Source organism: Nansenia antarctica (assembly GCF_963989245.1).
Source record: "Nansenia antarctica genome assembly, chromosome: 4".
Taxonomy (NCBI): domain Eukaryota; kingdom Metazoa; phylum Chordata; class Actinopteri; order Argentiniformes; family Microstomatidae; genus Nansenia; species Nansenia antarctica.
Window position 1 is genome coordinate 62,777,246 of NC_137689.1, and position 15,567 is coordinate 62,792,812.

Sequence of the window (15,567 nt, forward strand, 5' to 3'; positions counted from 1 at the left end):
GTGTGTGTCCACGTGTGTGTGTGTGTGTGTGTGTAATCCCCCCTTGAAACTGCCAAATGAATGCAGCTTATGCGGGGTACACACATAAGGAGTTTTTGGCCGGTTTTGGCACGATTTTCGGATGTCTGAAAACGACAGAAAACGCCCGGTTATCAGATGGATCTTAACATTTTCCTATAACAAAATCCTGGGGTGTGAGGTGTGTTAAGAGTCAATTCTCTTCAATTGTGCAATCAACTCTCAACTCTCAACCTGCTTGGAAAATGGGCGTGGGGAATGACAGATTCCGGACTCTAGAGTCTCGTTCCCCAAGCCAGACATCTCGCGTGAACCCATCCTTTTAATATTGCCTTTAAATTACAAAATAATTAAATTAAGATTATATAATGCTTAAAGCACTTTGAGCCGCAACGTTTGCAGGAAAAGCGCTATACAAATAAAGTTATTATTATCTAACGTAGTACCCTGACTAGTCAGCTCGCTTCCTGATTGGCGAGCAGGGTTGCCAGATGGGAATGACATTTTCCACTCTAACCACAGTCTAAAACCGCTAATTCCACCAAACAATCTGGCAACCCTAGGATTTCTGGTCGGAAGTATTGAACACATTTCACATTTACGATTGCCGGCCACGCCCATTTTCCGAGCAGGTTGCCGGGAGAGATTGACTCTTAACACACCTCACACCCCAGGATTCTGTTATAGGAAAATGTTAAGATCCATCTGATAATCGGGCGTTTTCTGTTGTTTTCAGACATCCGAAAATCGCTGAAATCGCAGAAAATCCGTATGTGTGTACCCCGCTTTAGATGTAAAGATCATCCACTCAGGCTGAAGGCATAGCATAACAACCCTCACACCAGCCAGCTAACAGCACACACACACACACACACACACACAGACACACACACACAGACACACACACGCGTATTACATTCAGACTGGGTGTGGACCTGCTGCCTCTGCCATGGTGTCTGTCTCATGACCGTGGTGCTGCCATCCTGACCAGCGGTCAGCTAGGTGTCTGTCTGTGTTCCAGTCATTCTGTAGGTTAATGCAATCATCTCTTGGTTGTCTGAACAGCAAACCAACTGAAAGGCTGTATTCATGTTATTCCTCATCGCCTACAATTCAATAGAACACAATTGGCTGGGAAAAAGACACATAATGAGCAACATACTACTGATTCTGATGCTATTATCCTATCACAAAAGCAGATGACACTGTTCTTCTTTGGATTTAGTTATTTAGACTCAAACAATCAGGTTCATACCTCCGACTGCTGTGTGCCATTGACTGGTCAGCGTTGGGTTTCTTGGACTAGGGTTGGTTGTAGCTGCACTGAAATATTTAGTTAGCAAGGATGACCTACTTGACTCGCTTCTGACGGGGTGGAGGGGGGAGATTGAGGTTGGGGTGGGGTGTTTGGCCTTGAATGAGCTGGGAATGTAGGCTATGTTTTGGGAGGAGACAGGACCGGACACACACACACACACACACACAAACACACACACACACACACACACACACACGCTGAGGTTATGTCAGGCTGTGGGACTGGGAAGGCCAGTGTCATTAAAGTGGCTTGGCGTAGTGTGTGTGTGTGTGTATGTGTGTTTATGTATGTGTGCCTGTACGTGTGCGTGTGTGTGTGTGTGTGTGTGTGTGTGTGTGTGTTTGTCCACCCTGGGTGCGGCTGGCGTTGTCAGGCGGATGCAGAGAGAAAACATTGCTCCAGCCAGATCATAGCTGGCCATCAGATGTTTTTAGGTTTTCAACTATCTCCCAGTGACTCACGTCTTTCCATGTCTGAATCATGAGAAGACTGACTGGACTCTCCCAATACTCCCAATTCTCCTCTAAGGATTCTTATTGGTAACTGTTATTACATCTAGGGTCATGGAATGGAATGAGGAACGGTATGAAGCAGTTCTACCTCCAGCAGCCTCCCCTGGTTGGTAGTGACCAGAGGTAGGAGCCAGGCCTGCTGTTCACTGCCCTGTGTGTTAATGACTCTAGGCAGCAGCAGCTGTGGATACAGTGCCCTGATCTGCTCACTGACCTGGACTAACACTTCAGGGGGGTGGAGGGGGACCTTAGGTCACTTACAGATAACAGACTAGACTGTCTTTATGAATGCAAAATGTTTTTTGTCCTCAACCGTCACATTGTTCTAATCTGTACAATGTACAATGTAATCTAATCTTTCACCAATTCAGTTTCCTTCAAAAGCAACAATGCAGATATCTCCTTTTAAGAGGACTAATTGGCCAGCCCCTCCCCAGTGTTGAGGGTCCAAGACCAGCACATTTCCAGATGAACTTGTAGCCTGTGCTAACTAATTGGATTAACCAATTCACTGGATTTAGCTCATTGTCTGTCTGGAGCGGGCCAGCAGACACTTCAGACAGAGCCATAGCCATAGACCTGTAGACCAGGGGAGGCTGGTGGAGGTAGAAATCGTGAGGAGTGTCTGTGATGGAGTGACAGACAGTGGTGTTATGTTACTGTTTGAACTGATTTAATATCACAACTTTAGTGCCTCCCCAACTCACTGGAGAACACTCCACCAAAGGCCTTGATGTTTCTGATTATGTTCTTTTATTTTCCAATTCTGTACATAACTGTACTGTAACCTCATACTAATCCATAGAGAATTGTTGTGAGTTCAGATACTCCCAGGGTGTGAAACAGTGTTGAAATTCTGAAGAAACTTCTTTCTTTCTGAAATTCTGAAACACTACAGGTTTTGTTCCCTTTTTTATCCCTGAATAAAATATAAACAATGGATGTTGGTTGTCTCAACGCTTGAGGCGTGTGTTGTTCGGGAATCATATTTGATTTGATCTGTAATTATTAAGCAATACTTGCATGTTATGAAATGTATTCTCATAAATAATAAGTTGAACAGTAGGACGAATTAGGTTTACATTGATGCAGTTTTCGATTTATATTTTTGTGCGTAAACGTTCTCTTTCGTACATATGCAACCTTTTCACGTCAATCCTACACACAGTTTTATAAATTGAGGCCCCTGGTCATCAGATGGAATATTACAGTGTTTCTCCACCTCCCTTCTGTCTGGTGGTTTCCAATCAATAAACAATGACCTCCTTCAATACCCGGCCTCTAACTCAGCACAGCCGCAGGGCATGGCCTCCTGCTGGAACATCAAGCTGACGGTTGTTGTCTCCTTCATCAAAACATCCAGACATCATCACATATCTTGTCTCCACACCCCTGACATCAGATCTATGCAGGGTGTACTGGATCTGGTGTGTGTGTGTGTGTGTGTGTGTGTGTGTGTGTGTGTGTGTGTGTGCGTGTGCGCGTGCGCGCGTATGTGTTCATCCGTCCCTGGCTGTGTATGTGTTTGTGTGTGTCACTGTCATTGAGAAGGGGTCTCTATCTCTTGACCTGGGTATGACCCTGGGATCCTTCTGTGTCCCGAAAGCATCCTTCCAGCTGGTGATTTAGTTCCCTGCTGTATTTAGCAGCTGTGACCTCCGCCAACCCACCAGCAGGACCAGCAAAAGGACAGGAAACCAGGAGACCGTCCTCCATCCTGCTGACAACATCTACTAACTACACCAGACCCAGTCAACCTTGTAGAGACCAAGCTTTCCTAGTTCAGAAAGCCTGGCCAAATTGTTTGCAGAAAGTAGCTACAAAGGGGGAGAAACCCGTTTGAAATGAGTGACGCATCGCAACCAACCTCAAATACCTTGCTTGGGCAGAGCTCCAAAAAAACAGAATTAATGTTTTCTTCCATTTTCTTCAAAGTTGCTATCTAGCATAGGCAACAAATAGTCCTACCCGGTCAGAAAACACAACACACGTACCAGCAAGCATCGGGCGTGTGGAGGGAGGTTTCTTGGAATGTAACATCCAATGAAATTGCGAGCACATTCTCCCATCGCTCTGTCTAGTTCAATCCAAGATAGATCGGCTCATCTGAAATTCTCCAAAGGGGGCGTGAGAACGAGGTATTTTGGAGGTATGGCTAGACAAGACTCCATTGGTCCCAATGGAGGGACTAGACAGAAGCCCAGAGGGTTGGAGGTGTTGATGATACAAGTGGTTAGCTATGTCCCCCTCGCTGCCCGGCGTGATGATTTTATCTCTCCTTCTTACCTAATTAGCCCTTCTCACACTGCTGTGCTGTCACTGGGTCTGTGTCTGTCAGGGTCCAGTTGGCTGCTTGCCCTCTCGCCCTGGCGCCTAGCGGGGTTCAGTTACGCTGGCGAGTGTTTGAGAGAGCAGATCGAGTGTGTGTGGTGTGTGAGTGGTTGGGCAGGTTGAGTGTGTGTGTGTGTGTGTGTGTGTGTGTGTGTGTGTGTGTGTGTGTGTGTGTGTGTGTGTGTGTGTGTGTGTGTGTGTGTGTGTGTGTGTGTGTGTGTGTGTGTGTGTGTGTGTGTGTGTGTGTGTGTGTGTGTGTGTGTGTGTGTGTGTGTGTGTGTGTGTGTGTGTGTGTGTGTGTGTGTGTGTGTGTGTGTGTGTGTGTGTGTGTGTGTGTGTGTGTGTGTGTGTGTGTGTGTGTGTGTGTGTGTGTGTGTGTGTGTGTGTGTGTGTGTGTGTGTGTGTGTGTGTGTGTGTGTGTGTGTGTGTGTGTGTGTGTGTGTGTGTGTGTGTGTGTGTGTGTGTGCGTGCGTGCGTGCGTGCGAGTGAGAGAGAGAGCAGATCATCATGTCACACAGCTATATTCTCATATCAGCGCCATTGACACGGGCTCAGCTGTCTAGAATGGAAGTCTGTGATCTCACCCCGGGGGGTCTTCAGATGCGAATCGCTAACTGTTAAAGTAAGTGAGAAAACACGGACATTAATGATCGTTTCGTGACACTACTTTACATTGTTAGCAGGCTCACAAAACAAGCTGTGTTAGTTAACTAGCGATGTGTCGTTGATTTTCATCAACGCGGACATGTATTCACATTTTTCTAAAGAAAAGTCTGAACATTACAGCGGATGCTGACATGCGGACCAAAACACTAGAACGTGTCACATATGTACACAGCCAACACACAATGCAATTATGTCTGTCTCCACTTATGACATAAAGTGGGAGCAATATGATGTTATGATAAAGCTACTCTTTTGCTGGGTACAGTTTTCATAACGTGTTTGAAAGTGTGTGGTACACTTGGCACACACAAGTCGTGTTTCCATAAACCATTTTGATTCGCATTTTGAAGTATATCACATTAGAAATTGTATGGAAATGGCTTACACGTAGCCTACACCGCGTCATCCTCTGATGGAATTAAGTTTTACGTAGCCTAGCTTATTCGCTCTAAACCAGTTAATGGAAACGCGCATAATTCACACATAATTCACATTTTCTTTTTGCGAACTTTGCAAAAGTTGCTTAAGATTCGCTTGACATTTTACGGAAAAACAACTACAGTCCCAGTGTTCACACAGTGTTAAGGCCGACTACAGAACAGCCACAGTCATCTCCCTAATAAACGCTGATGCGTACCCTTGGTTCACACCCAAAAGCTCTACCTCAGCAGCGCATACATCATTTCGGCGCCCATGTTAACAGGTTAGAGCAGCCACACAGCATGAGACACGCAGCTCAAGCAGGCTGTGTGGCTGCTCTAACCTGTTAATATGAGCGCCGAAATGACGCACACGCGATGCTGAGGTAGACGTATCTGGTGTGGCGCAGGCGTTAGAGACGGTTGAATGGTAGAACATAGAGATCGTTAGTACAAGACATCCTTCATGGTTGGAGAGGATCTCCACTCTTTCAGACCTGGAAGATGAACATGATATTATGATGTATTCATACACTCGCCAAGACTTTATTAGGTGGACATCCATGGACCCAACCTGCCTTGTGTCATCAGTCCAAGCTGGTGGAGGTGGTGTAATGGTGTGGGGAATGTTTTCATGGCACACTTTGGACTGGTTAATACCAATCAATCATCGCTTGAATGCCACAGCCTATTTGAATATTGTTACTGACCATGCGCAACCCTTCGTGGCCATCAGCAGGAATTTCGTGATGTAATCATGTCATCATGTCATCACGAGAATCTCAAAGGAATGTTTCCAACATCTTCTGAAATCAATAACACAAAGAATTGAGGCTGTTTTGAGAGCAAAGGGAGGTCCTACCCAGTGTTAATATAGTGGTCCTAATAAAGTGTTTGCTGAGTGTATAGGGTTTTTCATAGTATTTGAAGTTCAAACTGCAGACTCCAGATGTTTGAAATACCAGAGTATCTCAGCTGTTAGTCAGGCCCTTTCCTGTTTGCTTTCTCTCTGTCTCTCTCTCTCTCTCCCTCCCTCTCTCCCTTGTTTCTCAGCAGCAGAAGCAGAACTGTAATGACTGTTCTGGTCAGGGACTTCCTCTTCTCAGACAGGGTGGGGTTCTGCACTCCATCTGTATCATTAGCTATCATAAATGGACTGCACTTCTATAGAGCCTTCTTCCAAAGCGCTTTACAATGGCCTCTCATTCACCCATTCATACACCAATGGCGGCAAGCTACCATGCAAGGCGCCGGCCCGCTCATTGGGAGCAATTTGGGGTTCAGTGTCTTGCCCAAGGATATCAGCTGCTTACATCCACTGACCTGGGCCTACAGCCTTAACTCCTCAAAGCCTTATTGGGTCAGTTTGGACCCCCAGACTGGTTCTGTACCATGTGAAAGTCAACTCACCACACCGCAGATTGTGTGTAGGAGTATATTCACCTCTTCCACCTCTGTTAGCCGACTGGCCATAGATTACTTTTCCCTGCTATGACTGGTGGATAGATGATTATCTTACTTAGTCAAATTTGTAAGTCGCTTTGGATGAAGGTGTCTGCTGCTAAATGGCAAAAATGTGAATGTAAATGTAAAATGTAATGTACATTCACTGGGCCATGGGTAACAACGTAGTATGTGATGAGCTGGCCGTAGATTGAGGGTGAGATATGTTGAGATGTCGTCCTCTGGGTCTGTCAGCTGTTCTTCAGCTGAGCCTTTCCCTGACGGATACAGGGTAGTAGGCGTCCACTCTTGGCGTAAAAAACACAAGACAAGTCATCTTCGAGAGCTTCGGCCTTCCTTTCGCAACAACCTGTGCTGGGACACCGGGCACATTTGTTTGCTTTACTCAGGTCCTTTCTCCTGTTTCTCCTAAACTAAACAATCACTCCCTTCCTTTACTACACACATCTAATTGCACAGGATGCAGGGGGAGAGTCCTCTGCTATACTCCTGTCTGTCTGCCTGCTTGCCTGCCTGTCTGTCTGTCTGTCTGTCTGTCTGCCTCCCTGCCTGCCTGCAGATGGCTGAAATTCCCTTTTATGGTGTTGGAGGGCTTTCCAAACAGGAAATGACATCATGATGACACGCTAGGGGTAGTGAGTAGGAGCTTGCTAGTTGCTACTCTGTCGGCATTCCAGGCAGAGTGAGCTGCAGCTTGTCCTAGGAGGCGGGGGGGGGGGACCACGACGACGACACACGCAGCCTCTAGCCCCTGAATCACCTCCTAGACACCCCCCCCCTCTACAGAAATAGCCCCCCAGGACTGTCAGAGGAGGACACACCGCGATTGAGATGTAATTTAATCTATGATAGGAGGATGAATGATAGCAGCACGACAGCAGAGTGAATGTGAATCAGGAGGGGAATGTGTGTTGAGTGACGATCAAAACCAGACTAGTAGTCAGACTGAGAGTTATGCATCAAACTGAGAGAGGGTCTGACTAGGGGCTGGAGGAGAGAGAGAGAGAGAGAGAGAGAGAGAGAGAGAGAGAGAGAGAGAGAGAGAGAGAGAGAGAGAAGTTGTGTTGAGTGAGGGAAGTAAAGAAAGGGAAAGTAGTAGAAGAGAGGGAGAGAGGTAAATAGAAAGAGAAGGAGGTAGAGTGAAGAGGTAGAGAGGGGGAGAAGAGAGAGAGAACAGAAGAGTGAGTGAGTGAGCGAGCTAGCGCACCATGCGTGTATGTCTGGGCCTGCTGACGCGCACACGGCCACGCCCTCCAGGAAATGGGAGGGGCTATAGCAGAGTTCCACAGTTATTCTCTCTCCTTGCTCCCTCCCCCTCCCTCACTCTCACCCCCCCCCCCTCACTCTCTCTGTCTCTCTCTCACTCCCCTCCCTCTTTCTCTCCCCCCATCTCCCTCCCTCTCTCTCACTCCTTTCCCTCTGAAGGAGAGAAGGGGAAAGAGGCAGCCTTCTAAGGCCCTCAGACAGAGGGGCATTAGTCATCAGAGGGAATATTGTAGTTTATCTATCTATCTGCAGACCAATCTGAAGGGTTATTTCCCACCACATTGACTCACTGGGATTAGATGATATACCCTTGAAATGGTCTGGTCTGGAGTGTTTGAAGTCTGTCTGTTTAATTGTATTTATTTATTTAAGTAATTTAGCAGACACTTTTATCCAAAGTGACTTACAATATAAGTACATTTGTCTAAAGTAAGTGAATCAACTATACAGTGAAGATCAATTTTTATTTTTTTTATTTGGGGTTGAATGATGTGGAATAGTCTGTGTGTGTGTCCATGTCCTCAGGTAAAGTAGTAGGCTTGCACCGATTGAAAAACGATCAGTCAGTCATTTGCGTAAATGAATGATCAGTTGGAGAGGAGAAGGAGATGCCATCAGACTTTCCACAGAGAAAGTAAGCGTTGTGTGTTTGTAACTTGTGAGGCAGTTCTAAGAACATTCTCAAAACTACGTTTGACGCTTGGACAGATAAGTCATCAGAAACACTCATCCACGGTGCTCTATGTACTAAGTACTTCAGTGACTTTTAAATGACTCATTCCAGATGTGTCTACACATTGTCACAGGGCATGGTAGCTGGCTGTGTTACAGTGTTGAACCCTCACACACACACATCATCTCTGACCCACACACACTTTGACATTATGTGTGACCGTGCAATATCAAACACGTGGTTGATACCGTACCTCATTCCATTCCTCATTCCTGCATTACAATGCATTTCTACCTCCTCCTACAGTAGTGTGAATGTGTGTGTATGGAACAGTACGGGGGTCTAATGTTAGTGTTAGTGTCTTTCACACACAACATCTAACGAGTGTCTCTCTGTCTGTCTGCAGCCGAGGAGAGGAAACCTGTAACACCACACACGACTGGGAGGACATCTCCCACTAAGATCACTTTCTATCAGGTAAGGCTCTCTCAAACCTACCCATAGCTCCTACACCCTAGCCCCTACACCCTACACCCTACACCCTACCCTCCTACACCTTCAGGTTGGAACCTTGTTGATCACATCAACACATCAGGCCCAGATTTAGCCCAGATTCAGACATCCAGACAGCCCTTCTCTCTGTTGGTGACGTGGTCGAACAGTTGAGTGCTGCTGCGTGTCAGTCTGATCTGGTGTGAATGTGTGTTTCCTTGGGAGCTCACTGCACACCACTGTGTCATTTGGCACTAGATGTTTCAAGGCATAATTGGCAGTGTCAAAGGGCCCGTTGAGCAAGCTGGGAGCTAACAGCTGTTTGAGGAGTAGCTACCCCCAAGACACCACTTACTGTGGTTGATTGGTTAGTGAGGAGGCCTCTTTTAGCTGGCGGGAATGTCCCTCCTCCCCTGCAGTACTCCCAGTAGAGGTTGTAATCTCACATAGTAGACAAGAGAGACATTATCCGCAATTGTTCTGTGTCAATTTCACATCTGATAAATTGGATTGAATGACTGACGGATTGATTTAGCTTCAAAGGTGACCCATAATAAGATGGGTCTCTCTTTTTCTCTTTTTGGATTTGAACTCTTGGCCTCAGTGACCTTTCTGTCCCACATTCAGTGACCTGTGTGTTACTCACTTTCTGATCTGCCCTGCAGACAAAAACCAGAGCATGTATCATGGGAATCCCCCCAACCCACCTACCCTCCCAGACATAAACACACACACACACACACACACACACACACACACACACACACAATAAAACCCTTAAACGGTGATGCAAAGTAGACATTTTGACTCAGACTTTGACTAAACTCTCCAATAGAGCTCCGGACGTCACGTGACTCGAGTCACGAAACTTTGTTTACGGCGCCATATTGGCAGAATAGAAAACTATGAATGCAGCACCAGCGCCAGTGGCAACTTCAGACCATCTGAGTTTACGTCCCACTTCAGCGACCAAGACAAAGAACGCTACATCGCTAAACTAAATAGATTGAACATCACCGACCCTTATAACGCCCCCGGCGTACTATTCAAGCCATTAGAAAACAAAAACGCAAGCTAGCTGTCTGCTAGGCTAAGTTAACGTTAGGTAACGTTATGTCCCGTTACATATGTCCCGTTACATGTAGCCTAATCTCACCCAGAGTTATATTACTTCGAATCGCTTCACCTAGCAAACAGTATAAGTAAATAAAGCAAACAGTATGCCTATCACCTACATATTTATTATGATCAAGCAGCAGAAATGTGTAGCCTTCTGTCTGCTCCCCCAGTCCTCTCACAGGTATCAGTTCACCCATCAATCCCCATTGTCTATAGTTGAATAAATCAACATTGTGCAATTTATAACATATTGTCTTTCTAGTTTGTCTTACATTAACATTGCTTTAACAGTTGTCACCCCACACAGTATTAGGCTGTCTGCATTCAGAGCATGGCCATACTTGTGTCCTACAAAAACATGGAATCATGGGACAGCAAAAAACATGGAATATGTCACAAGCATCAGCTTTATTTCACTTTTGAACATCCTCAGTAGCATGTCACACCTGTTGGGACAGTTTAGGTGTTCACTGGAAGGGTACAACAGACTCACAGGCATTTGTAAGAGCACAGCATTCTGTATACAGACTGGATAACATCTAGTTTCTAAGACTGACGTTAGCTAATACTAACACTATTTCCCGGCCTTCTGCAAACGTATCTGAGACCAAACCGGGCTACTTAACTGCAAGAGATCCTCCGGCAAGAGAATATGTCCACTATGCAGTGAAATCGGTGAAAATTAGTTTAAAATTTCATTAATAATAATGGAAGACTGGACGCTCTCCCGCTTTGTACTACCGCTTCTACTCTGCCAAAATGGTGGCGTTAAGGACCATTACTCGGATTTTCGGGTTGCGTGACGTCAACTCCCGGAGCTCTATACACTAAACCAGGTCATCCTGTCTTAAAGGTGCCCTCCTGTTTTTAAGTCTTTGTTTAGTCTGTGGGTCGAGATAAACAAAGGGAACTGTGCTTGTTTATGTTATACACCAGAGCAGACAGCCACTGAAGGGGATTTACCTCCGCCTGACCTGATGTAAACACCATCACCCTCTCCCTACCTGCTGATTGATGCACAGATACGTGACGTTTGGAGAGAAAGTATGCATGTGTGTTTTGTCTAAGAATCACTCTTCAGACCCACATTTTGAGCCTAACATTGGGCCAACTCCTGGCTGTGTTGTTTAGGGGAACATGATAAAAGATGATATATGATCTGTCCAAGATGACTTTACATTAACAGTTAGCAGACGCCTTTATCCAAAGCGACTTACAACAAGTACATTTAGTAAGTGAATCATCTATTCATCAGTCATCGTAAGAAAAAGTAATTTATGCTATGACCATGGACCATTGGCAGTACCATGCTAGAAGACGGGTGAATTATTAGATTTATTTATTAGTGTTCCTACTACTACGTGGTCCTAGGGTACTTCATAATATCTTAGCTTAGTATATCATGAGTTCAACTTGGCCCATATTAGGTGAGTGGTCTACCCCCCTGTCTGTAGGTCTACCCCCTATCTGTCAGTCTACAACCTGTCTGTAAGTCTACCCCATGTCTGTCAATCTCACCCCATTTATGGTTATGGGGGCATATCTGTAGGAACACGCCCCATTGTCGCTTGCAGTTATATTTATTATTATTTATTTATTTTATAGTAGAGAAACTGTACAGGGAGGTAGTGGAGAGGAGGAGGTCTTTAGGAGGGACAGTCAAGATGTAGCCTGAGGAGATGGGTATTCAATCTTTGGCGGAAGTAGGTAATGATTCTGCAGTCCCCACCCCAAGGTTGGTAGATAGGGGTCTTTCAAGCGATGGCCTCTGTTGCAGCTTTAAGAGGCAAACAGTGATCTGCTTTACTAATGTGTTGTACCTTGAAAAGAGAACATGGAGCTATTATAGAAGCCAACGCATCTTGGCTTCAATAGTAATTCAATAGTAATTCAATAGTAATTCAATCCACTGCTTGATTCCATTCCACTGAGTTCCTTCTTTGTTAAATGACGTTGTGTGTTTGAAGGTGGTTCCCCGGCCTCGTAGATCTTGTCTGAGTATGTCTGTAGAGGCACAGATGAATCAGCTCCTCAGGAGGAAGACGAGAGTCGTTGAGGCCCCTCGGTTTGAAAAAGGCATAGAGAAATCACATCTCCTCATCTACTGGTCATGTCTCCTGCTGACTGAATGCAGTTGTTAAAGGTGTAATCTGTCATCAACTCAAACAACAACAAAGCACGCTTTTTTGGTAAACAGCTGAGGGGGCTGGAGAAATGTAACCGCTCTCAATTTCATAGACAATTCTATTATTGTACCAATTACAGATTGCCCCTTTAAGGCAATGGAACCCTAGATTGTATTGTATTGATTATTATTATTATTATTATTATTATTATAGGCCATTGAGATGAGATGTGATATGTCATCTAAAACATACCAGTTGTCTCTTGAATAAATTTGATCTCATTGAGACTAACCTATAATAAATAAAGGTTTAAAAAAAATGTGTTCTTTCATATTATGAAAGCTGTTGAAGAGCCCACTCAATATAACAAACAGCAGTTTTAGGATCACTAAGTACTTACATTTGAATCTGTCATTGTCTTTAATTCAGCTTGTTTTTGAGTCACTGTATCGTGATCGTCTGCCTTCCTGCTTTGTACTCGGGTGAGTACGTTTTAGGACTGTTCAAAAGCAAGGACTGTGTGATCATCTAGTTATGTGTAGTTTTGTTTATGTGTTTTTAGCATGTGCATGTTGTGTGTGCTAAAACATGCAGTTAGGTGTTACATACCAATGTTTTTTGTTAGCTTCTAGCAACGTGATGGTAGCAAACTGTTAGCGTCTGTTTTGATTAAGAACGATTTTCTCCGGTATTTGGTTTGAGGTGAACCAACATTCAAATAAGCATATCTCCTTCCACTATTTTCATGACACATCATTTGCAAGCTTACAATCTGCACTTTTCATTATCTGTAAAAAAATAAATAAAAATCCTTGCAGGCTTGGGGACCAAAACACCAGACCCTGTTGCTTATTTACACTGAAAGTGAGGAACAGCTGATGAAAATAAAACATGTTTTCAAAGTTATTGTTAGAACTATAATGGTATTATTAAATACTCTGTATCGGTATTCGGTACTTGTAGTTGGTCTGGAAAAAAGTGGTATCCCCAGTTTTGATGTGAAAGTAGCACATACAGTATGTCAATGTTCTTAACAAAGCTAATGAAAACAATCCACAGTGAACAGAAAGGCTTTATGGTGCCTCAGTTAAACCTCTAACTCTTCTGCGCCTGATAGCATCGGATGATGAACCGGAAACATATCTCAGTATTTATAGTCACCTCTGCCATTTTGTTATCGTTTTCCTCCCCTTGGCTCTCAAACGTTTCTCTGTGCATCTATTTCCAGAAGAAGGGACAGCTCCCTACATTCTTTGAGCAGGGTTGAGGTCGCTGACCCCAGAATTGGAGCCTTTTCCGGGCCCACACAGGGTGAGAGTGGAGGCTATTTCTACCAGCAGGCTCCAGCCTCCCGCCACACTGACCAGCCCTCCCACCACATGCGTCATTGTTTTCAGGGAGTCAGGAAAAGGAGGGCAGGCTTGCTAGAGAAGTGAGCGGGCCTCAATGTTGCTGTTTCTGCAAAAGGCAAATGGTGTAGTGTAGGTCTACTCCATAAACAGTATTCATATTAGATTTCAATGAACCTGCTTTATGCACTTTGACTCATACTGGGGATGTTGTTGTAATTGTAAATGAACTACAGTAAACTCAGATGTGCCTGCAAAGGATGGTCTCTAATGATTCCATTAGCATGATCTGAACGTGTGCAAGTGAAGACACTTGTGCATATTCCTGGAAAGATGTTGTTGTTGTTGTTGTTGTTGTTGTTGTTGTGGATTGACAATAAAGGCTTTGGTCTCTAGAAGAGTTGATCCTCCTCTATGTGTTGTGTGTGTGTGCATCTGTGTGCGTATGTGTGTACTGTATGTGTGTGGGTGCATGCACCTGTGGCTTCGAACCCGGGTGAACTCAGGTTGTTTTGGGAAAAATTACTGTTTCCTGCCAGCTCCTTGTCAGGTTGGTCCAGCGCTGCTAACCCTAACCCTATTCGTGTATTGGGCTAATTAGGCGTTGCCACTAGTAACAACATGAATACATGTACAATGGCTTAGTATCCAGTTGCAGTTGGCTACTAAACCGTCATAATTGAAGGCTTGAGGGAGAAAAGATTGTTGTTGTTTTTTGATCTATATTTCTATGAAGGGTGAATCTGAGATGCGTGGTTCTAGATGGCCAGCCAAGATCTCAAGACCTCTTAAAGAAGAGGCTTCTTCTCAGGAATGTCCAGAGAACTGGGACACACACACACACACACACACACAGACATAAAGATGTCACTGGGGGATTAATGGTTTGTTGGCACGTTCTATGTTCATCATCAACCATGCAGTTACACACACACACACGTGCACACACACATACACCATTATGCTGGTTATAGAAGGGTTATAACGGCTTAATTACACCTTTATAATTTGAAGTTGAGTGACATTGGGAGCAGATCCCAGCCTGTAGGCTCCCTGTCTGTCTGTCCCCGTCCTTTGACAGAGGGCTGGTACCTCCCTCCCTGTCTGTCCCCCTCCTCTGAGGTACCTGTCTGTCTGTCTGTCCCCCTCCTCTGAGGTACCTCCCTCCCTGTCTGTCCCCCTCCTCTGACAGAGGGCTGGTACCTCCCTGTCTGTCTGTCCCCCTCCTCTGACAGAGGGCTGGTACCTCCCTGTCTGTCTGTCCCCCTCCTCTGACAGAGGGCTGGTACCTCCCGGTCTGTCTGTCCCCCTCCTCTGACAGAGGGCTGGTACCTCCCTGTCTGTCTGTCCCCCTCCTCTGACAGAGGGCTGGTACCTCCCTGTCTGTCTGTCCCCCTCCTCTGACAGAGGGCTGGTACCTCCCTGTCTGTCTGTCCCCCTCCTCTGACAGAGGGCTGATACCTCCCTGTCTGTCTGTCCCCCTCCTTTGACAGAGGGCTGGTACCTCCCTGTCTGTCTGTCCCCCTCCTTTGACAGAGGGCTGGTACCTCCCTGTCTGTCTGTCCCCCTCCTCTGACAGAGGGCTGGTACCTCCCGGTCTGTCTGTCCCCCTCCTCTGACAGAGGGCTGATACCTCCCTGTCTGTCTGTCCCCCTCCTTTGACAGAGGGCTGGTACCTCCCTGTCTGTCTGTCCCCCTCCTCTGACGGAGGGCTGGTACCTCCCTGTCTGTCTGTCCCCCTCCTCTGAGGTACCTCCCTGTCTGTCTGTCCCCCTCCTCTGAGGTACCTCCCTGTGGCTGGACCGTGCAGAAAG

General features: G+C 45.7%; 1 protein-coding gene across 1 annotated transcript in view; it reads left to right on the forward strand.

Annotated features, from left to right (window-relative positions):
• Positions 1-9,108: 9,108 nt before the first annotated feature.
• The window catches only part of tln1 (talin 1), a 69,696-nt gene continuing 63,237 nt past the window's right edge, over positions 9,109-15,567 (forward strand). Inside the window, exon 1 of the mRNA XM_080528218.1 lies at positions 9,109-9,144. The gene's annotated coding sequence lies outside the window, so the exon portion shown is untranslated. The remainder of the gene's footprint in view (positions 9,145-15,567) is intronic.